The sequence below is a fragment of the Neomonachus schauinslandi genome, chromosome 1, assembly GCF_002201575.2.
Source record: "Neomonachus schauinslandi chromosome 1, ASM220157v2, whole genome shotgun sequence".
NCBI lineage: Eukaryota > Metazoa > Chordata > Mammalia > Carnivora > Phocidae > Neomonachus > Neomonachus schauinslandi.
Genome location: NC_058403.1, coordinates 120,079,213 through 120,090,403, shown reverse-complemented (window position 1 = coordinate 120,090,403; position 11,191 = coordinate 120,079,213). Strand labels below are relative to the sequence as shown.

At 40.5% G+C, this 11,191-nt stretch overlaps 1 pseudogene; it reads right to left on the bottom strand.

The window, feature by feature from the left end:
• Window positions 1-5,376: 5,376 nt before the first annotated feature.
• Window positions 5,377-6,344, bottom strand: LOC110570636 (annotated as a pseudogene).
• Between the last annotated feature and the right edge of the window lie 4,847 nt (window positions 6,345-11,191).

Below are 11,191 nucleotides of genomic sequence, written 5' to 3'. Positions count from 1 at the left end.
ACTTGCAAAACGTATAGGCTTCCAGAAAGAAGTAAATGTGAAAACTGTCTAGAGGGACAGACCAGGCCAACCAGGCCAACCAGAATTTCCTGTGATAAAGTCAGCCAAATGTGAGCTCATCCAAGATTGTAAAACACACATGAAAATTCACAAAAAAGCAACATCAGCAGAAATATACAAACTAGACTTTTAAGAGCCTCAGATGATAAAGATGGTCAGTAACAAACTATAAAATAAGTATGTTTAGAATGAGCAAAAAAATTTAAAAGCACTTAAACACATTAAAAAGGATTAAATGACATTTAAAAAAATAGACTGAAAAATAACCAGAGAGTAGTCATAGAAATTTAAAAATATAGTCATTAAAATGTAAAAGGTAATAGGTGGGTTAAATAGTGATTAAACACAGCTGAAGAGAGACTGAGTAAACTGGATGATAGAGCTGAGGAAATTATTTTGAATGTATGTAACACAGAACACACTGGTGGAAATTTAGAACACCAAAATAAAAATGAAATTCTAAAATATTCCAGAGAAAACAAAAACAACCATAGATTACCTATAAATAAACAATGCAATAATCAGATTGATATCAGACTTTTCAACAGTTCTGATGGAAGGCAACAATAGAACAATATCTTGCAATGATGAGGGAAAGACTTTTGACCAAGAATTCTAAACGCAACAAACTTCATTAAAATATGAGGGTTTTAAAAACTAAAATACTTTCAGATATAATAGCCCCAGACTGGAAACAACCCAAACATTCATTGACACATTAACAGATAAACAAATTGTAGCATATTCACACAATAGAATACTACTCCACTGTAAAAAGGAACATAATGACATGAATGAATCTCATAGATATTATGCTGAGGGAAAGAAACTTGACACAAAAGATCATAAACTGCATGGTTCCATTCATAGGAAACTCCAGAAAAAAAAATCTACAGTGATATAAAATAGATCAATGATTTTGTGAGTACAGGAAGAAAAGGTGGGATAGGAAAGGGCACAAGGGAAATTTCTTGGGGAGGTAGGATGGAAATATTCTATAGTTCAGGTATTATGGAACCTGGACTGGATCACCTGATGGAAGAACCAAGCAGCACCTGGAGATCTTGGAGGATAGGAGGTTTACTTAACACTGGTGGGCTCAGAGAAGGGTGATCTCCAAAGGTCTGAGCCCCAAACTCAAACAAAGGGGGCAATTTATACACTTCTGCTTCCACATACGTGGCACTTTTGGTGTGTGCGCAAAGCGGGGCAGGGAGAAGAACCTGGATTGGTGCATATGGGAAGCAGAGCAGGGAGAATAACCCAGAAGAGCCCTGGGGCAAGGACTGGGACTCTCTTGCTGGCTTGGTCGGCCATCTTAGGACACAGATTTTCCTTATCGCAGGTGGTAGCTGTATGACAATTGTTAAAACTAAAACTCTACAATTGATATCTGTTCCTTTTAATTTATGTAAATTAAATTTTAATGAAAAATTAATGAAATCATTTTTATTCATGCATTCATCATGATGGTTTTGGAAAAAAATTAGTAGCAACCCAAACTAAAATCCCATATTATACCTGCATGGGAAATTACCTGATTGACATGAAGTAAATGTGTGATAAAGAGGCTGTAATTATTGATTGACTAGATGTTTGTAAGAAATATAAGTTTAAATATTACCTGAAAAACAAGAGGAACCTCTTGAGCAGTGGTTCTCAAATCCTAGCAAGTGTCAGATTTACCTGTAGGACTAACTAAAACACAGATTGTTGAGGGGAGGCAGGAGATGGCAGGGGAGGATACTGAGCTCAGCTTGTCCCATGGGCACACAGAGCTAACAGCTACATCTATACAAATAACTCTGAAAATAACTTGAACTCTGGCAGAACAGACCTTTCACAGTTAATCTTAGAGAGAAGGCCATGTTGAAAAGGTGGGAAAGGTAGAGAAGCAGTTGGGAACAAAACTCTTCCTGTGAGACTAACCACAAGTGGGAAGGACATCACAAACACAGAGAAATGAGAGGGTCAGACCCAGTACCAGGCACCCCTGGCACTAGGGACCTACATTGGGAAAATGAGTCCCCATAACATCTGGCTTTGAAAACCTGCAGAGCTTAATTTCAGGAACTTAAAAAATCAGTGGGCTTAACTCTGGGAGAATTGGAGGGTGAGAGGAAACTGAGTTCCTTCCATTAAAAAGCCAGCATAATAAATAACTCAGCCCAAGACACAGCACAGAAAAAGCAGTTTGAAAAGTGGCTGGGGTAGTCATGATTTATTGACTATTCTTAGAACGTGTGCTGGAGAGGCAGGGACCTTCAGGAGATACCTCTAAGAAGAAAAGAATTTCTCTTCCCTTCTTCCAGCCTAGATAGCCTGGTGTTTGTGGAAGCTAGCACTAATACTCTCTATCTACCTCACTAGCACCATGAGCCCTGGTCCTGTGCTCCCCTGCAGAACCTACCTTATTCAAACTGATAGCCTCTGCAGGCATCCCTCCAAAGCAGCTCCTGCCCTGTGATACTCTAGAGGTAGCCCTGGACAAGAATGGTGCCACTCCAAACTGACTCCTGCCCTGGGGAGGGAGGAAGATAACCCTACACACCAGCATTGCAGTATAGCAGATGGGCCTATTACCTCACTGCCCAGAGAGCAAGCCCTGCCCTTTGGTATGCCTGCAGATGTGGCAAAGAGGCTAAGTGCAAACAGTTAATCTGACTGCCAGCCCCACCCACCAAGAAGTCCTCAGTGACATCAGACAGACCTCTCAACAGCACAGGGACCAAACCCTACCCAGTGTGCCCATAGCAGGCAAAGCAGGTTATTGCAGCCAGTTGGGCTGAAGGCAACTGTGGCTCAGTCACAACAGGAGGGTGCATGCAGCCCACACAGGGGATACCCCTGGAGTGCCTGGTGCTGGTGACCAGAGGGGATAGCATTATAGGGCACCACAAGACTTCTTCTTCACAAGGCCACTAATTTCAAGACCAGGAGCTGTAGCTGACCTACATAAGACATAGAAACAAACACAGAGAGACAAAATGAGTTGACAGAGGAATATGTCCCAAATGAAAGAACAAGACAAAATCACAGTAAAAGAACTAAATGAGACAACATAAGCAATATGCTTGATAAAGAATTGAAAGTAATAGTTATAAAGATACTTACTGAACCTGACAGAAAAGTAGATGAGCTCAGTGAGAACTTCAAAGAGAGAGAGAGAAAAAAAAACCCCAACAAATCAGAGCTGAAGAATTCAATAATTGAAATAAAAAATATGGACAGAATCAACAGCAGATTAGAGGACACAGAAGAATGGGTCACTGATCTGGAAGACAGGGTAATAAAAAGCAACCAAGGTGAGCAGAAACAAAACAAAACAAAACAAGAATAGATTAAGGGAACTCAACAACATCAAGTGTAATAAGATTCACATTATAGAAATCCCAGAAGGGGGAAAGAAAGAGAAAGGGGCAGAAAACTTATTTGAAGAAATAATCATTGAAACCTTCCCTAATCTGGGGAAGTAAACAGGTATCCAGGTCCAGGAATCACAGAGAGCCCCTAACAAGATGAACCCAAGGAGGTCCACACCAGACACATAATTAAAATGGCAAAAAGTAATGATAAACAGAGAATTTGAGAAGATAACAGTTACATACAAAGAAAACCCTGAGGCTATCAGCTAATTTTTCAGCAGAAACTTTGCAGCCCAGAAGTGAGTGGCATGATATACTCAAAGTGCTGACAAGAAAAAAACCTACAAGCAAGAATACTTTACCCAGTAAGGTTATCATTCAGAATAGGAGAAGAGATAGAGTTTCCCAGACAAACAGAAGTTACAGGAGTTCATCATCACTAAACCATCCTTACAAAAAAATGTGTAAGGGAATTCTTTAAGTGGAAAAAAAAAAAAAAAAGACCATAACTGGAAGAAAATTATGAAAGGAAAAAATTTCACTGTCAAAAGCAAACATATAGTAAAGGTAGTAGATTAATCACTTATAAAGCCATATGAAGGTTAAAACATGAAAGTAGTAAAAATCAATTATATCTATAAAAATTAGTCAAGGAATACAAAAAATAAAAAGATGTAGAATATGACATCATATACATAAAACATGGAGGGGAGAGTAAAAATTTAGTGCTTTTAGAATGTGTTCAAACTTCAGCAACCAACTTAATATAGACTGCTATACACATAAGATGTTATATATGAACTCCATGGTAATCACAAATAGGAAACCTATAATAGATACAAAAATAAAAAATAAAAAGAAAGGAATCCAAGCATAACACTAAAGAAAACCATCAGACAAGAAAGGGAAGAGAGCAAGAGAAGAAAAAAGGAATGAAAGAACTACAAAAACAACCAGACAACAATTAACAATTGGCAATAAGTACATACCTATCAATAATTACCTCACATGTAAATGAACCAAATGCTTCAATCAAAAAACATAGGGTGGCTGAATGGATAAAAAAGCAAGACCCATCTATAGGCTGCCTACAAGAGACTTACTTCAGACCTAAAGCCATATACAGATTCAAAGTTGAAGGGATGAAGAAACATATACCATGTACATGGAAGTGGAAAAAAAAAAAAAAGAAAAAAAGCCAGGGTAGCAATACTTACATCAGACCAAGTAGACTTTTTTTTTTTTTCAGAAAAGAGGTGACTATTAACGTTTATGGATATTAATGTAGAAATTCATGACATTTCAGAAAATTTTAGCTCTTATAACAGCTTTTTGTATGCTAAAGCAGTAGTTTTCAACAGGGGATGGTTTTGCCCCACAGAGGACATTTGGCCATAGGGACATTTTTGTTTGTTCTAACTTAGGAGGGAGGGGGTTACTACTGATATAGGACATAAAGGCCAGGAATGTTGCTAAACATCCCATGATGTACAGGATAGCCCCTGCAACAAAGACTTATCCTGCTCCAAACCCTGTGATGATAACCTGGCCTCTGGGGACTATTATCTAAAGGGCCCCAGGGATGCGTGGGTGGCTCAGTTGGTGAAGCATCTGTTCTTTGGCTCAGGTCATGATCCCGGGATCCTGGGATCCAGCCTTACATCAGGCTCCGTGCTCAGCGGGGAATCTGCTTCTCCCTCTCCCTCTGCTGCTTCCCCTGCTTCTGTTCTCTCTCTCTCTCAAATAAATAAAATCTTCTTTTAAATGAAATAAAATAAAATAAAAAAGTTTCCTAGACACTATGAAATATTATTTCTTCTCAATCTGTAGTAGCAACAATATTTCAAGAAACTTAACATACTATGAAGTAGAGGTATACTATAGTGTCTGTAAATTTGTCATTATAGAGTTCATCTAAGTATTCTGTCATATTCATTACATGAGGGCAGGATCAAGGGCTGTCTTCATCTTTGCTGTATCCCCAATGCCTGAGACATGATGGGCACGCAGATGTTCTTTTAATGAGTGAACAAATGAAGGAGAACTGGACTTCTCTCTCCAATATAGCATGATCACTGTAGCCAGTGGTGTTAGAAATTATGAAGTAGCTTTGGTTCCAGACAGAGTTCTTTCTCACATCCTCTTTAAGAAGTTGGTCTACATACTGCAGCTCATTATCTCAAAGTTTAAATTCCTGAATAACCCATTGTCAATGTTGCCAGGCATGATAATTCTTTGCATCTTGATTAAGAATATCAGCAATAGGGGTGCCTGGGTGGCTCAGTTGTTGAGCGTCTGCCTTCGGCTCAGGTCATGATCCCAGGGTCCTGGGATTGAGCCCTACATCGGGCTCCCTGCTCCGCGGGAAGCCTGCTTCTTCCTCTCCCACTCCCCCTGCTTGTGTTCCCTCTCTCGCTGTGTCTCTCTCTGTCAAATAAATAAATAAAATCTTAAAAAAAAAAAGAAGAATATCAGCAATAAACTCAAGCTCATGAGATGGATCTTCTAGCCATTCTGCTAATACTTGCCTATGATGCCAAACTTGATAGTTTTGGGGCTGTTCCTCAATTATTGCAGTGATGTAGTTCATTTTTTTCATGTAGATCCTTTTGAAGTGACTTTAAGAGCACTCTCAAAAAATGCCACAGTGTATAATTGGCTGCATTTAACTCAATAACATCTCTGGTTAGTTTAAAAGCTCATTCACTTCTTTCATCATGCCCGCAAATAATCATAAACATCTCTAAATTTTTCACAATAAATGACCTAGACCACTGAATTGGGGCCCTCATTCTATGGCATTGGATCTATATCAGTCCATTCTGCTCTGTCCCTGTACAGGAAATAGGTGGGTGAGTCTGGGCTCAGAAACCTGTCCTCTATAAGGGATGCCACTGCTTCTCTAGGCTCAGCCACCATACAAATGGCATCAGCTGGATTCTCATGCAGGTTCTCCCCAGGGCCCACTCCTTCCCCTACTTTTGGTTAATGCCCCTGCAACTTGTATGTCTGGCCTGTGTTTGTTACGGGAACTAGATACCATCAGATCTGTCTTTGCCAGAGTCTCCAAGAGGAAGGAGACCTGGAGTTCCTTCAGCCACCACACAGAGCTGGGTCTTGCTTTAGAGTTTTTGTAAATTGTGCCCTTTTCCCACTTTTGTGCCCAGAAGGCATTCCAGGAGAGCCAGAGGTCACAAACCTTGATTCTTCCCAAGGCCACAAGGATCAAATTGCTTTGGCTCAGGTAGGAGTCCATTTTCAATCCCCTTGTCCTTCCTACCCTGACCTACACTTTTACCACAGTTGGAAAGATGTAGGGAGCTGGCAAGAGTGAGTCACTCTAGACCACCTCTTCCAAAGGGAGCTGTCCCTGTCTCTCTTCCAAGAATTCTTGGGATGCCCTTGGCAATCCCGCCAGATGGAAACTGCTCCCCACTGAACTTTTCTTCCACCAGACCTAATGAATTTCTGACATTTCTTAGATTAGGGAAAATTTGTTTACTTATTGTCCCTTTTCTTGAGATTAGGGGATTATTTACTGTCTTTCTCCTTGTTTTGTTTACTGCCATATCCTCAGTACCTAGCACACTGTAGATGAGGAATAAACAAATATTTGTGCAATGAAGATTGCTAGTGTTAAATGTAAATGGGGAAGGCACTTCTGCAGCAGAAGCCCCAATTTTCTGTAAACTCTGTGAAGGAAGGGCAGAAGCATTTTGACTACTACTAGTGATGCTGTAAGCTACCAGCAATCTTTCTTTTTAAGATCTCAAATTAAAAGAAAACATTGGTGATTTAATCAATAAGATATTGGTCCATATTCTCTCCCACCATTTATCAAATGCCATTTGATGTGTTAAAATCAATGAAGATGTGCCCATTCAAAACCTCTTATTATACAATGTTTTGTTTCCAATAAATGGTTTAACCTATAATTAGAATAGCAAACATGATCTTTTGTTGAGTGTGCCAAGCACTTGTCCTGGCTTGTTTCACTTAACTCTCAGCAACCCTTCAAGAGAGGGAGTGTCACCAAAGTCCACTACGAGGATGATGAAGATGAGGTTCAGAGAGGTTAGGTATCTTCCAAAGGTCACACAGCTGATAGAAGATTGTGGATTTGAGGGCAATAGGAGCAAGATGGCGGAGGAGTAGGAGACCTAAATTTCATCTGGTCCCAGGAATTCAGCTAGATAGAGATCAGACCATTCTGAACACCTATGAACTCAACAGGAGATCAAAGAAAAGAATAGCAGCAACTCTCTGAACAGAAAAGCAACCACTTTCTGGAAGGTAGGATGTGCCGAGAAGTGAATCCAAGGTGATATTTGGGAAGATAGATGGCAGGGGAGGGGCCTCCGTCAGCCACAACCAGCAAGTGATAGAGCTGTGGAGCACAAAATTGGAACTTTTAGAAGTCGGCTCCGCTGAGGCATGTCGCTCCAGTGGCTAAGTGGGGGGTGAACCCTCGCTGGGACAGTGTGATCTCAGGACCCTTGGGGTCACAGGAAGACCGGGGGTGCCTGAGTGTGGCAGAGCTCCCAGGTATCAGAGCAGGGAAGCTGGCTGCAGAGACAGAGCCAAGGAGTGGGCTCTCAGCTTGGGGTTGCCATAAACCGTGATCCGCGGCACAGTCAGGCCACTGCTCTTCCAGCAGGGACCCAACAAGCGGCAGATCCAGGGAGACTCCCCTTCCTCCCCCAGGGAGGAACAGGGCAGGAGTGCACCGCAGGGATCTGCTAGGTTTGGAGACTCCACACGGGGTTGTGTGCCAGAGATAGAAACACTGGGTCACAGGCCGGGTGAGCACGGAGTGCAGCTGGAGACCAGGAAGAGGGGAGTGACTGACTGCTTTTCTCTGGGGGTGCACTGAGGAGTGGTCCTCGAGTTCTTGGCTCCTCCAGGGCAGAGATTGGGAGGATGCCATTTTCACTCTCATCCTCCAAAGCTGTACAGAAAGCTTGCAGGGAACAAAAGCTCCTGAAAGCAAACCCGAGCAGATGACTTAGCCCGGACCAGGCAAGGGCGGGGCAATTCTGCCTCGGCAAAGACATTTGGGGACCACGGTAACAGGCCCTTCCCCCAGAAGATCAGCAAGAACCACCAGCCAAGACCAAGTTTACCGATCAATGAAAACGGCAGAACTCCAGAGCTAGGGGAATACTGCACATAGAATCCATGGCTTTTTTACCATGATTCTTCAGTCTTTCAAAGTTAATTTTTAAATTTTCTTTTTCTTTTTTTTTTTGAATTTTTCTTTTTCCCTTTTTCAACCAACATCTTATCAATCCTTTTTAAAAAAATCTTTTTTATTTTACATTTTTAGAGTCATATTCTATCCCTTCACAGTAGTTAACCTTATTTTTGATATACATATAAGTTGTCTCTCTTTAAAATTTTGGGATACGGGGCACCTGGGTGGCTCAGTCATTAAGCGTCTGCCTTCGGCTCAGATCATGATCCCAGGGTGCTGGGATCGAGCCCCACATCAGGCTCCCTGCTCAGCGGGAAGCCTGCTTCTCCCTCTCCCACTCCCCCTGCTGTATTCCCTCTCTCGCTGTGCCTCTCTCTGTCAAATAAATAAATAAAATCTTTAAAAAAAAAATTTTGGGATACAGTTTCTTCTAACAGACCAAAATACACCCTAAATCTCTAGTGTATGGCTTTGTTCTAGTCTCCTGCCTGATCACATTCTCTCCCATTTTTTTTTTTTTTGGATTCCTCTTCTTTCTTTTTTCAACCAACTTCTTATCTTATTAATTCCTTTTATAAAATCTTTTATAATTTTCATCTTTACAGTCATGTTCCATCCCTTCATCATATTTACCCTTATTTCTGTACATATATAAGTTTTTCTTTCTTTAAAATTTTGGGAGGCAGTTTCTTCTAACAGACCAAAATATGCCCCAAATCTAGTGTGTGGCACTGATCTATGCACCATCCTGATCATATTTGATCATATTCTTTTTTTTTAAATCTTTATCTTTTTCTTATTCTATTTTTTTTCTTTTTTCTTTCTTTCCCTTTCTTTCCCCCCGGTTTCAGGTCTCTTCTGATTTGTTTAGTGTATATTTTTCTGGGGTCGTTGTTACCCTTTTAGCATTTTGTTCTCTCATTCATCTATTGTCCTCTGGACAAAATGACAAGACGGAAAAAATCACCTCAAAAAAAAGAACAAGAGGCAGTACCGACTGCCAGGGACCTAATCAATATGGACATAGGTAAGATGTTGGAATTAGAGTTCAGAATGATGATTTTAAAGATACTAGCTGGGCTTGAAAAAAGCATGGAAGTTATTAGAGAAACCCTTTCTGGAGAAATAAAAGAACTAAAATCTAACCAAGTCAAAATCAAAAAGGCTATTAATGAGGTTCAATAAAAAATGGAGGCTCTAACTGCTAGGATAAATGAGGCAGAAGAGAGAATTAGTGATATAGAAGACCAAGTGATGGAAAATAAAGAAGCTGAGAAAAAGATAGATAAACAACTCCTGGATCACGAGGGCAGAATTCGAGAGATAAGTGATACCATAAGACGAAACAACATTAGAATAATTGGGATCCCAGAAGAAGAAGAAAGAGAGAGGGGCAGAAGGTATATTGGAGCAAATTATAGCAGAGAAATTCCCTAATTTGGGGAAGGAAACAGGCATCAAAATCCAGGAGGCACAGGGAACCCCTCTCAAAATCAATAAAAATAGGTCAACACCCCGACATCTAATAGTAAAACTTGCGAGTCTCAGAGACAAAGAGAAAATCCTGAAAGCAGCTCGGGAGAAGAGATCTGTAACCTACAATGGTAGAAATATTTGATTGGCAAGAGAATTATCCACAGAGACCTGGCAGACCAGAAAGGACTGGCATGATATAGTCAGAGCACTAAATGAGAAAAATATGCAGCCAAGAATACTATACCCAGCTAGGCTGTCATTGAAAATAGAAGGAGAGATAAAAAGCTTCCAGGACAAACAAAAACTAAAGGAATTTGCAAACACGAAACCAGCCCTACAAGAAAACTTGAAAGGGGTCCTCTAAGCAAAGAGAGAGCCTAAAAGTAACATAGACCAGAAAGGAACACAGACAATATACAGTAACAGTCACCTTACAGGCAATACAATGGCACTAAATTCCTATCTTTCAATAGTTACCCTGAATGTAAATGGGCTAAATGCCCCAATCAAAAGACACAGGCTATCAAAATGGATAAAAAAACAAGACCCGTCAATATGCTGTCTGCAAGAGACTCATTTTAGACCCAAAGACACCTCCAGATTCAAAGTGAGGGGGTGGAAAACCATTTACCATGCTAATGGACACCAAAAGAAAGCTGGGGTGGCAATCCTTATATCAGACAAATTAGATTTTAAACCAAAGACTGTAATAAGAGATGAGGAAGGACACTATATCCTACTTAAAGGGTCTATCCAACAAGAAGATCTTACAATTGTAAATATCTATGCCTCTAACATGGGAGCAGCCAATTATATAAGCCAATTAATAACAAAAGCAAAGAAACACATCGAAAACAATACAATAATGGTAGGGGGCTTTAACAACCCCCTCTCTGAAATGGACAGATCATCTAAGCAAAAGATCAACAAGGAAATAAAGACTTTGAATGACACACTGGATCAAATGGACTTCACAGACTTATTCAGAACATTCCATCCCAAAGCAACAGAATACACATTCTTCTCTAGTGCCCATGGAACATTCTCCAGAATAGATCACATCCTAGGTCACAAATCAGGTCTCAACTGGTACCAA